General features: G+C 48.1%; 1 long non-coding RNA gene across 1 annotated transcript; it reads left to right on the top strand.

The window, feature by feature from the left end:
• The first annotated feature begins 4,426 nt into the window (after positions 1-4,426).
• Positions 4,427-5,011, top strand: LOC124100382 (uncharacterized). Its single transcript, XR_006854264.2, has 2 exons — positions 4,427-4,826; positions 4,949-5,011. It is a non-coding gene; the product is annotated as an uncharacterized LOC124100382 (long non-coding RNA).
• Positions 5,012-8,034: the final 3,023 nt, after the last annotated feature.

The raw sequence follows: 8,034 nt of genomic DNA, 5'->3' as shown, positions 1-8,034 counted from the left end.
TGAGGTTGAAGGTCAGGGAGCCTTTGCTGCCATGGCTGCTTCCCCCTCCCACAGCCCTGAGCTCTCCTGCCTCCTCTCCTGACAGAACACATGTCTTGATCATTCGTGGGGGGTGTGCAGGGCCCAGGAGAAAATTCAGGAACTGGGGCTGTAGGGGTTGTTTATTTATTTAGTGGGAGTCATCAAGCACAAGTGCTGGGCAGGTCTCCTGAGGACAGTACAGAGTTTTCATGGTACATGAACCTGTTTACAGGGAGAGATCACAAGACTCAGCCAATATTGTCTTCACTCTCACAGAAGAACCTAGTGATGTTCACACACTGAGGACTGATTCTCCTCATGCCTCCTCCAATCTGGACCTTAACATTTTGATTCCTTGTCTTCCTGGCTCCTTCTTGACCTGTAGTCACCTTCCATTTGCTTCCTTCAAGTAGTGCTTTGTCTGCCTTGGGCTTCACAACAATTGACACCTGTCTGTCTGTCTGTCTGTCTCTCCCTCTTTCTCCCTTCCTCAGACATTGCATGTCAGAGGAGCCTTTTGGATGAGGTTCATTATAAGTGGTTCCTGTTCTGCCCCCTCTTCTGGCCCCTGGTCCCTTCTCATTTTCATCAGCTGTTCTCATCATTTTCTTTTCATTTCTGTAATTTATTTAAAAATTTTAAAACAACAAAGACCTGGGCTAAAGGTAAGTGTCCACTGCAGTTCAAGCCTTTGGCTCCTGGTGAGGATCTTCCCATACTCCACATGTTCTTCTGACCTCAGCTGTCCTCATTCTCCCATAGGCCATTCTATAGCTCCTTAGGTCTGTCAACCTAGACAAGGTGATGTCATATTCCTGACCTTTCCTCATCCTGTGTCCACTCTCTATTCAGGTCTATTCCTGGGCAGTTATGTCTGATGTTGTGATGGGAGGAGGTGGTGCTCAAGTCCCCTCCACCTTGAGTGTTAAGACACCATTTGATCAATGTGAACCTGCAATACATCAGGGCACCACCTTGCAAGCCTTAGAGTGACCTCTCCACCTCTGATTGTTCCCATATGGGGGTGGGCTCTCCAGGGTGAGAGGCAGGGAGAGTGGAGTGTGCACATCACTGTATCCCTGCTGGGTCCTGGAATAATAAGGAAGAAGCACAAGACTAAGGTCAAGCACTAGCAGCCATTTCTATGATTGTCCTCTATTAATGGTTGCAGGATAAGTCAACTGTATGAGTTTTTGATTAGGTTTGAATCCCAATTTCACAAAGAGCAGCATTAGCAAGAACAGGGGGACCTCTAGAAGTTTCCTACACCATCGCCCTCCATGTGCCAGCGTCCTGCCCAGGGCCCAGGTCCTGCTCCTCCTGCAGTCACCTGAGCTCGAAGGCGGACAGGGACAGCAGGTTGTTGTCTCAGACACAGGTGTGAATTTTGATCATCTTGTCCTGTCAGAAGGGGCCTGGACAATTCTGTGCTTGTCCTCCACATGCCAGGCCAGGCTGCTGCAACTGACAGGGCTCTCTTGGGTTTTCCCTGAGCTGTGGCTGACACAGTTGTGGTCCACAGCCCTCAGCTTCACCCGTTTCCCTTTCCTTCCTCCCTTTCTCCCTCCCTCCCTTCCTTCCTTCCTTCCTTCCTCCCTCCCTCCCTCCCTTCCTCCCTCTCTCCCTTCCTCTCATCTCTGCCATGCGAACAGCACTGGCTTCATGAAAGAAGGTTCGATTCATAAGAAATTGCTAGGGAGTTTTAAATTAAAGAGAAAAGACCCTTATTACCTTTAATACCTGCTCCTGGACAGCTTCTCTTAGCTCCCATCTCCAGCCATTTAATGCGGTGGCGAGGTTTACAGAAGAAACGAGAGAGAGAGAGAGAGAGAGAGAGAGAGAGAGAGAGAGAGAGAGAGAGAGAGAGAGAGAGAACATGCCAGGGAGTGGGCTTTTATTGGGGAACAAAAAATTCCAGGGAAAATCCCATCCAATGAAGGTTAAGGGAGGCAGCATTCCAAGGTAAGGGGTGACGATTGGGTCTTTGGGGCAGTGGCCAGACATGCCTCTGGACAGACAAGCCCTCGGACCTGGAGAAGGATCGGGAAAGCTCTGACACAGCTGTGTCTAAGTGCCTCTCACCCAGCCAGGGAGGTGAATCAAAGGAAATCAAATTATAAATATCAAATCCTAAAAGGGGTTCTCAAATGGTGGGTAGGAGGAAGGCAGCACTGTCCACCTGCCCCTCAGCTCAGGATTGTCCATGGAAGGTGTAACTTACCATGGGGACTCTGCCTCAGAGCTGCTCTGTGAACACTCTACAGCATACAGCACCTGTACTGGGAGACACAAGCTGAGAGCTGCTGCAACCCACTTTGGCTGAACTTTTCCTGAACTTCATGATCTTACACTTTTGGAGAGCTCACAAAGCTTTTTGGACAATGTCTGTCAATTAGGATGTTTGTCTACCACTCATTGTAGAAGTTAGCTGCAGCATCTCTGGAAAGAATATCTAGAAACGATGCTCTTCTGTTAGGGCTCCCTAGTGGATGGTGCCTGATTTCAATCTGTCTCACTACTGCAGATGTTCACATTGATTCCTGGGTTAAAGAAATATTTGAGACTTCTCTCCTGTAGTTCTTCTTTGTGTATTTGAAATGAGCATGAGTCTGGGGGTGTGACTAAGTGGCAGAGCACTTACCTAGCATTCCCAAGGTCCTCACTATGATGCATCTCCAACAATACAGCTCAAAAAGAGTTAACATGAAATTGTTGAAAAGTTCCTCAATCCTTTATAGATATCCCATTCCTCATCAAAAATCAGTATCAAGCTGAACTCATGGAACATCTTTTGTTTAATGGGTTACTTTGCATAATTACAAATCTTGATTTTCAAGTTATACAGACCTGGCCAGTGAGAGGCTCCTTCCTGGTAGTTTCTCTTTACTTTTGCCAGGGTCTCATCATTTTTGGAGGACTTCTTGTGTTCCCAACTCAAGGTGGTGGAGGGGTTTCTTATGCTAATATTCCTTTAGTGGCAAATAAGTCTGTGCATTTGAGTGCATGTTGGGAGCATGGGCTATTGTGCCTGGGTTAAAGAGAATGTGTAAATAACTCTCTCAGTCAACCCATCTATGGACCTCAACATCTATCATCTCCTGATCTATCTGCATGCACACTCCTATCTATTCCTACATATAATTCTGAGATTATTCTGATATTTCTGATTCCAGTCAAAATTGTGTTTGTTCTAACGATGTCCCTTTTTGTTTGGGATCCCTTCCACCTACAATGAGAATCGTGGCTCTGATTGTCTCTGGTGCATTGTTTCCCACCAACATTCCTCTGACTGAAAGCAACCTTTTGACATTGGCCTGCCCTCCATTAGACAGCTTCATGACCACTCGTGAATGTACCCTGATCCTGCTCTGATAACCCTTGCCAGGGCACATTAATCTTTACACACAAGTACAGATGCAGTGTCAATTGCCTTTTGTCACTGTGAAAAAAACCTGGGGGTAAAACACTTTAGAGGAGGAAAGAGTTACTCTGGGTCATGGTTTCAGTCCATGATCAGCTGGCTCCAAGACAGAGGTATCATGGCAGAAGGTCTTGGTGGAGGAATGCTGCTCAGCCATGGGATAAGGAAGGTATGAGGAAGGGCTCAGGGTAAAGAAGCACCCTCCAGGGCACAATCTCAGTGACCTCCTCCTTCCCAAAGGTTCTACCCCAAGAAATCATATAAATCATTCATTCATCAAATGGATGAATACCGTAATGAGGTCTTTACCCCATGAGACTTTGGGGAACCCTTCATATGTAAGCTGTAACAAAAGCCCGCTTTCCTCTGCCTATGTCCTCACCTGCACACTGGGGCCACACTGCAATGTGTCCTCCTCACTGTGCTCCACATTTGACCTGGACAGGGGCCTGCACTAACACCATCTGCATGAGAGAACACCCTCCTCCCCTTGCTTCAGTGTCCCCTCCAACACCCAGGTGTCCTCTTTTGCTCCAGTAGCCTGGAGGGTCTTCCAGCCCAGTTCTTTGACCCACCTTTCTCCTCACCAAGCATGTGCCCGAGCCTTGCTCCAGCCTCTGGGACAGTATTCTCTTAGGACCTGGGTGAGATTTGGTAACAGAATAAAGACAGGTTAGGATACAGGGTAGACTCAGGGCAGAGGAGCAACTGGTCCAGAATACCAGGATGAAGGGACAGCAGTGGCATACGGTCAACATCCTTCCCTTCCTTACCAACCTCGGTGCCTGTACTTGGTGTGTTGTGTCCCTTTCTGTTGCTTCCTCTTACCGCCCTTTGCATTTCTGGCTAGTAACACTGATGATTTTTTCATGCCCAGGTCTTCAAAGAGTCAGGTATAGAGGAAGCCTCTCTCGAATAAATATTGTGCTCAGGTATAAAAAGGATGAGGTCAGTGATTTTCCTGCAGGGTGTGGGGTGTGTGGGGCTGTGAAAGAGCTCATGAACCTTGTCTTGGTTGGAGAGTGAGCAGAAGAAGTGTTTCCTGAACTTTGATGAGACCAAGAGGTCTCTCTGCTCACAGGAACAATGGATGGTTCTCTCCTGTGCCTCTCAGGAAATACATTTTCTCTAGGCAAATCTGGGCTGCCTGGTGTATGGTGCAACACCTGGAGACACTTGGCCAGGCCTTAGAGGAGCCTCCCTGCAGCTGTGCCCAGCCTGCCCAGCCCTGCTGATTTGCATGTGCCCATAGCACAGCCCACTGCCCTGAGAACTTCTGAAGAGGCTTCTCACACCCTGTGCAGGAGACAGTCCCTATCAGGACACAGCATGGCCATGAGGGCTCCTGCTCAGCTCCTTGGGCTCCTGCTGCTCTGCCTCACAGGTAAGGAGGACACACTGAGGATGTGCTCAGACCACTTTCATCAGTGCTGCCTGGTGTTCAGGGAAATCCTCTTATGACATTATTAATTGTGTGCATATTTCTTCTCATCTGTTCAATTGTAGGTGCCAAATGTGACATTATAATGACCCAGTCTCCAGCCTCCCTGTCTAAATCTCAAGGAGAAACAGTCACCATCAGGTGCCAGGTCAGTCAGGGCATTAACAATTACTTAAGCTGGTACCAGCAGAAACCAGGGCAAGCTCCTAAGCTCCTGATACATTATACCAACAATTTGCAATCTGGGGTCCCCTCGAGGTTCAGTGGCAGTGGATCTGGGACAGATTATTCTCTCACCATCAGCAGCCTGGAACCTGAAGATGTTGCCACTTATTACTGTCAACAAGGTAACAGTTATCCTCCCACAGTGATACAGGCCATGACAAAAACCTCCCAGTGAGCAGAAGTGTGAGGCTGGGCTGCCCCAGCTGCTCCTCCTGCTGCCTCCACCTGCTGAGGGCACTGCTAAGGGGCAGCCAGGATCCCTGGGCCACTGAGGGGGTCTTTCTAGGCCTGGAGAAGTTCCTCTGTACCCTGTTTCTTTCTCCTTGTCAGCCCCAGCACTCAACCTTTAATTGGTGTCTTTGAAGGTGTTTGCACTACTCAGTGCAGTAGTACTCCACCCACCAATGGCAAGAAGATAAAGGAGGCCAATCAGGAGAAGCACTATGATGAGTTCTTTCCCTGTGATATACAGAAACCTGGTGCTGAGTGAGCTCAGCCAAGATGCCCAGGGGAACAAAATTGTTGTTCAGAGACAGAAAAATGAAGACAGTTTTTTATGACAGAGATGACACTACAAAAACTGTGGACAAGACCTTTTCATAGTAAGTATTCTCTGTCAGCCTCATATGCAGTCACCTGGTGTATAAAGTGGGATCTACATCAATTATCAGAGAGTGAATGTTGTAACAAACCACCAGAAACCTTCAACAGAAAGACCATAAACTGAACCATAAATAGCATCAAACAGCCTCGGAATTGATCTAGAACATGCTCATGTGTTTGGAAATGTGAAGTGGTACCTGAGTTGGAGACGTGCCCTGACCATGCACATATCTGTGATCGAGGCCTTCCACTCAGAGCACAAGCAGATGTGCACAGATCCCCATGTGCAGGGACCACACAGCATTGTCTGTGATAACTGAAAACTGAATCAGCTAAATGCCAATCAAGAGTAGAATGGAGACTTGGGAAGATGGCGGCGAAGGGAGTGCATTGCCCCCGTGTACCGCGTCACTGTGCGGGAGAATGACGAGTTAGAATGGCTAAAAGCTATATTGTTAGGGATTTCCTGCAAAATTGGGGTGCTCCAAAACCTAGAGGAAGGATTTCCATCACACGAGGATCAGCTACGTGGACTCAAACGTGAGAGATTTGTCCACACGGAGGGTCACACTGCTTATTCATCAAATCGCCCCGCGGCTAGAGTCTGCGGCGCGCACTGGGAAACGACGAGATAGCAACTCAAAGATACAGCACTGCAGATCTGCGGGCTTCTGCCAGCTGTGCAATCACCATGCTCAGTGCTGAATTCTGAGTTTGAGATGGGGGAAGAAAGCGGTCCAATTCGGTTCTCCACAACGGTCAGACCACAGAGGAAGCCAGCGGCCACCATCTTGGAGAGCTGACGTCACCATCCCTGTTTTCGACTGATCGCAGCTCATTCAGCCATAGAAGAGGTAATTTCAGGCTGACATTCGCCTGCGTCTCACAGACAAATTACTCAGGCTCAGTGCTAAAGAACCCATGGAAACTGCTTCTTGGAGCCTGCTCCTATCAGAACATACACCAAGCCTGGAGCAGCCGAATTCCGGCTCCTGGAACTGCTCTGGCCCAGGGCTAAAGAAATGGCAGAAACTGCTTCTCGGTCCGGGTCCTGCTGAATACTGTGGAGGTAAATACCAACCAAGCCATCATAGGCAGTGGCAACAGGATTGAGATGGGGCATGTGAGGGCCGGTCAGGACTCACCCGTTGCTTTGGTCACCCGGCAGAGAATGAAATGCTGACATTCGCATGGGATACCAACATGGCAGAGATCTGATGTCATCAGAAAGTGGCAGAGAAGAGAACTTCATCGATACCAGCGGCAACAGAAACAGTTGGTCTCCTGGTAAAGAAAGTGAGTCACAAACACCCGAGTCTCTCTCACATTGTCATCAAGCCAGAGGGGCAGAACAGAGCCACCGCCCACGCCCGGAACAGGCCCGGCGACCTGCTGACATGGTAGTCACGACACCCCAGTTGGAGTAGGGGCTGAGCGGAGCCGCCACCCACGCCCGCAAGGTAGGCATACCTGCGACCGATCGGTGGAACAGGCCCAGCGGCCTGCCAGCATGGTAGACACGTCACCCCAATTGGAGTAAGGGCAGAGCAGAGCCACCACCCGCACCTGCAAGGTAGGCAGACCTGCGACCGACCAGAAGAACAGGCCCAGCGGCCCGTCAGCGTGGAGGACAGATCACCCCAATTGGAGGAGCACAGCCACCGCCCGACCCTGCAAGGGAGAATTTTCAACTATACAAGAGCAATATAAATATATAGGGGGAAAATTTCAAAAACACAACAGTTTCACCAAGCAGAAAGAAATGCGAGCAGTATGAAAAGACAAGGAAAGAAAGGACCACAAGCAATTCAGGTCAACTCAACTTTAGAAGAGGTAAGCTGCAGCAGATGGAATGTCAGATAAAGAATTCAGGATATACATGCTTCAGATGATCTGGAGTCTCAAGGAAGACATTAGACAGAAAAATCAGACAATGAAAGATTACTTCAACAATGAATTACATAAACAAATCCAGGAAGCAAAAGATCAACTATACAGGGAGATAGAGGTTATAAAAAACAAACAAACAGAAATCCTAGAAATGCAGGAAGCGATAAACCAACTTAAAAACTCAATTGAGAATACTACCAAAAGAGTAGAACACTTAGAAGATAGAACATCAGACAAGGAAGACAAAGTATTTCAACTTGAAAAGAACATAGAGAGCTCAGCAAGACTGTTAAGAAACCATGAGCAGAACATCCAAGAAATATGGGATAACATTAAGAGACCAAACTTAAGAGTCATTGGGATACAGGAAGGTATAGAGGTCCAAACCAAAGGAATGAGCCATCTATTCAATGAAATAATACGAGAAAACTTC

This window comes from Marmota monax, unplaced genomic scaffold (assembly GCF_021218885.2).
Source record: "Marmota monax isolate L192 unplaced genomic scaffold, Marmota_monax_Labrador192_F-V1.1 WCK01_AAM20220418_F8-fsc00388, whole genome shotgun sequence".
Classification (NCBI taxonomy): Eukaryota; Metazoa; Chordata; class Mammalia; order Rodentia; family Sciuridae; genus Marmota; species Marmota monax.
This window is presented reverse-complemented; position numbering and strand designations above follow the sequence as displayed.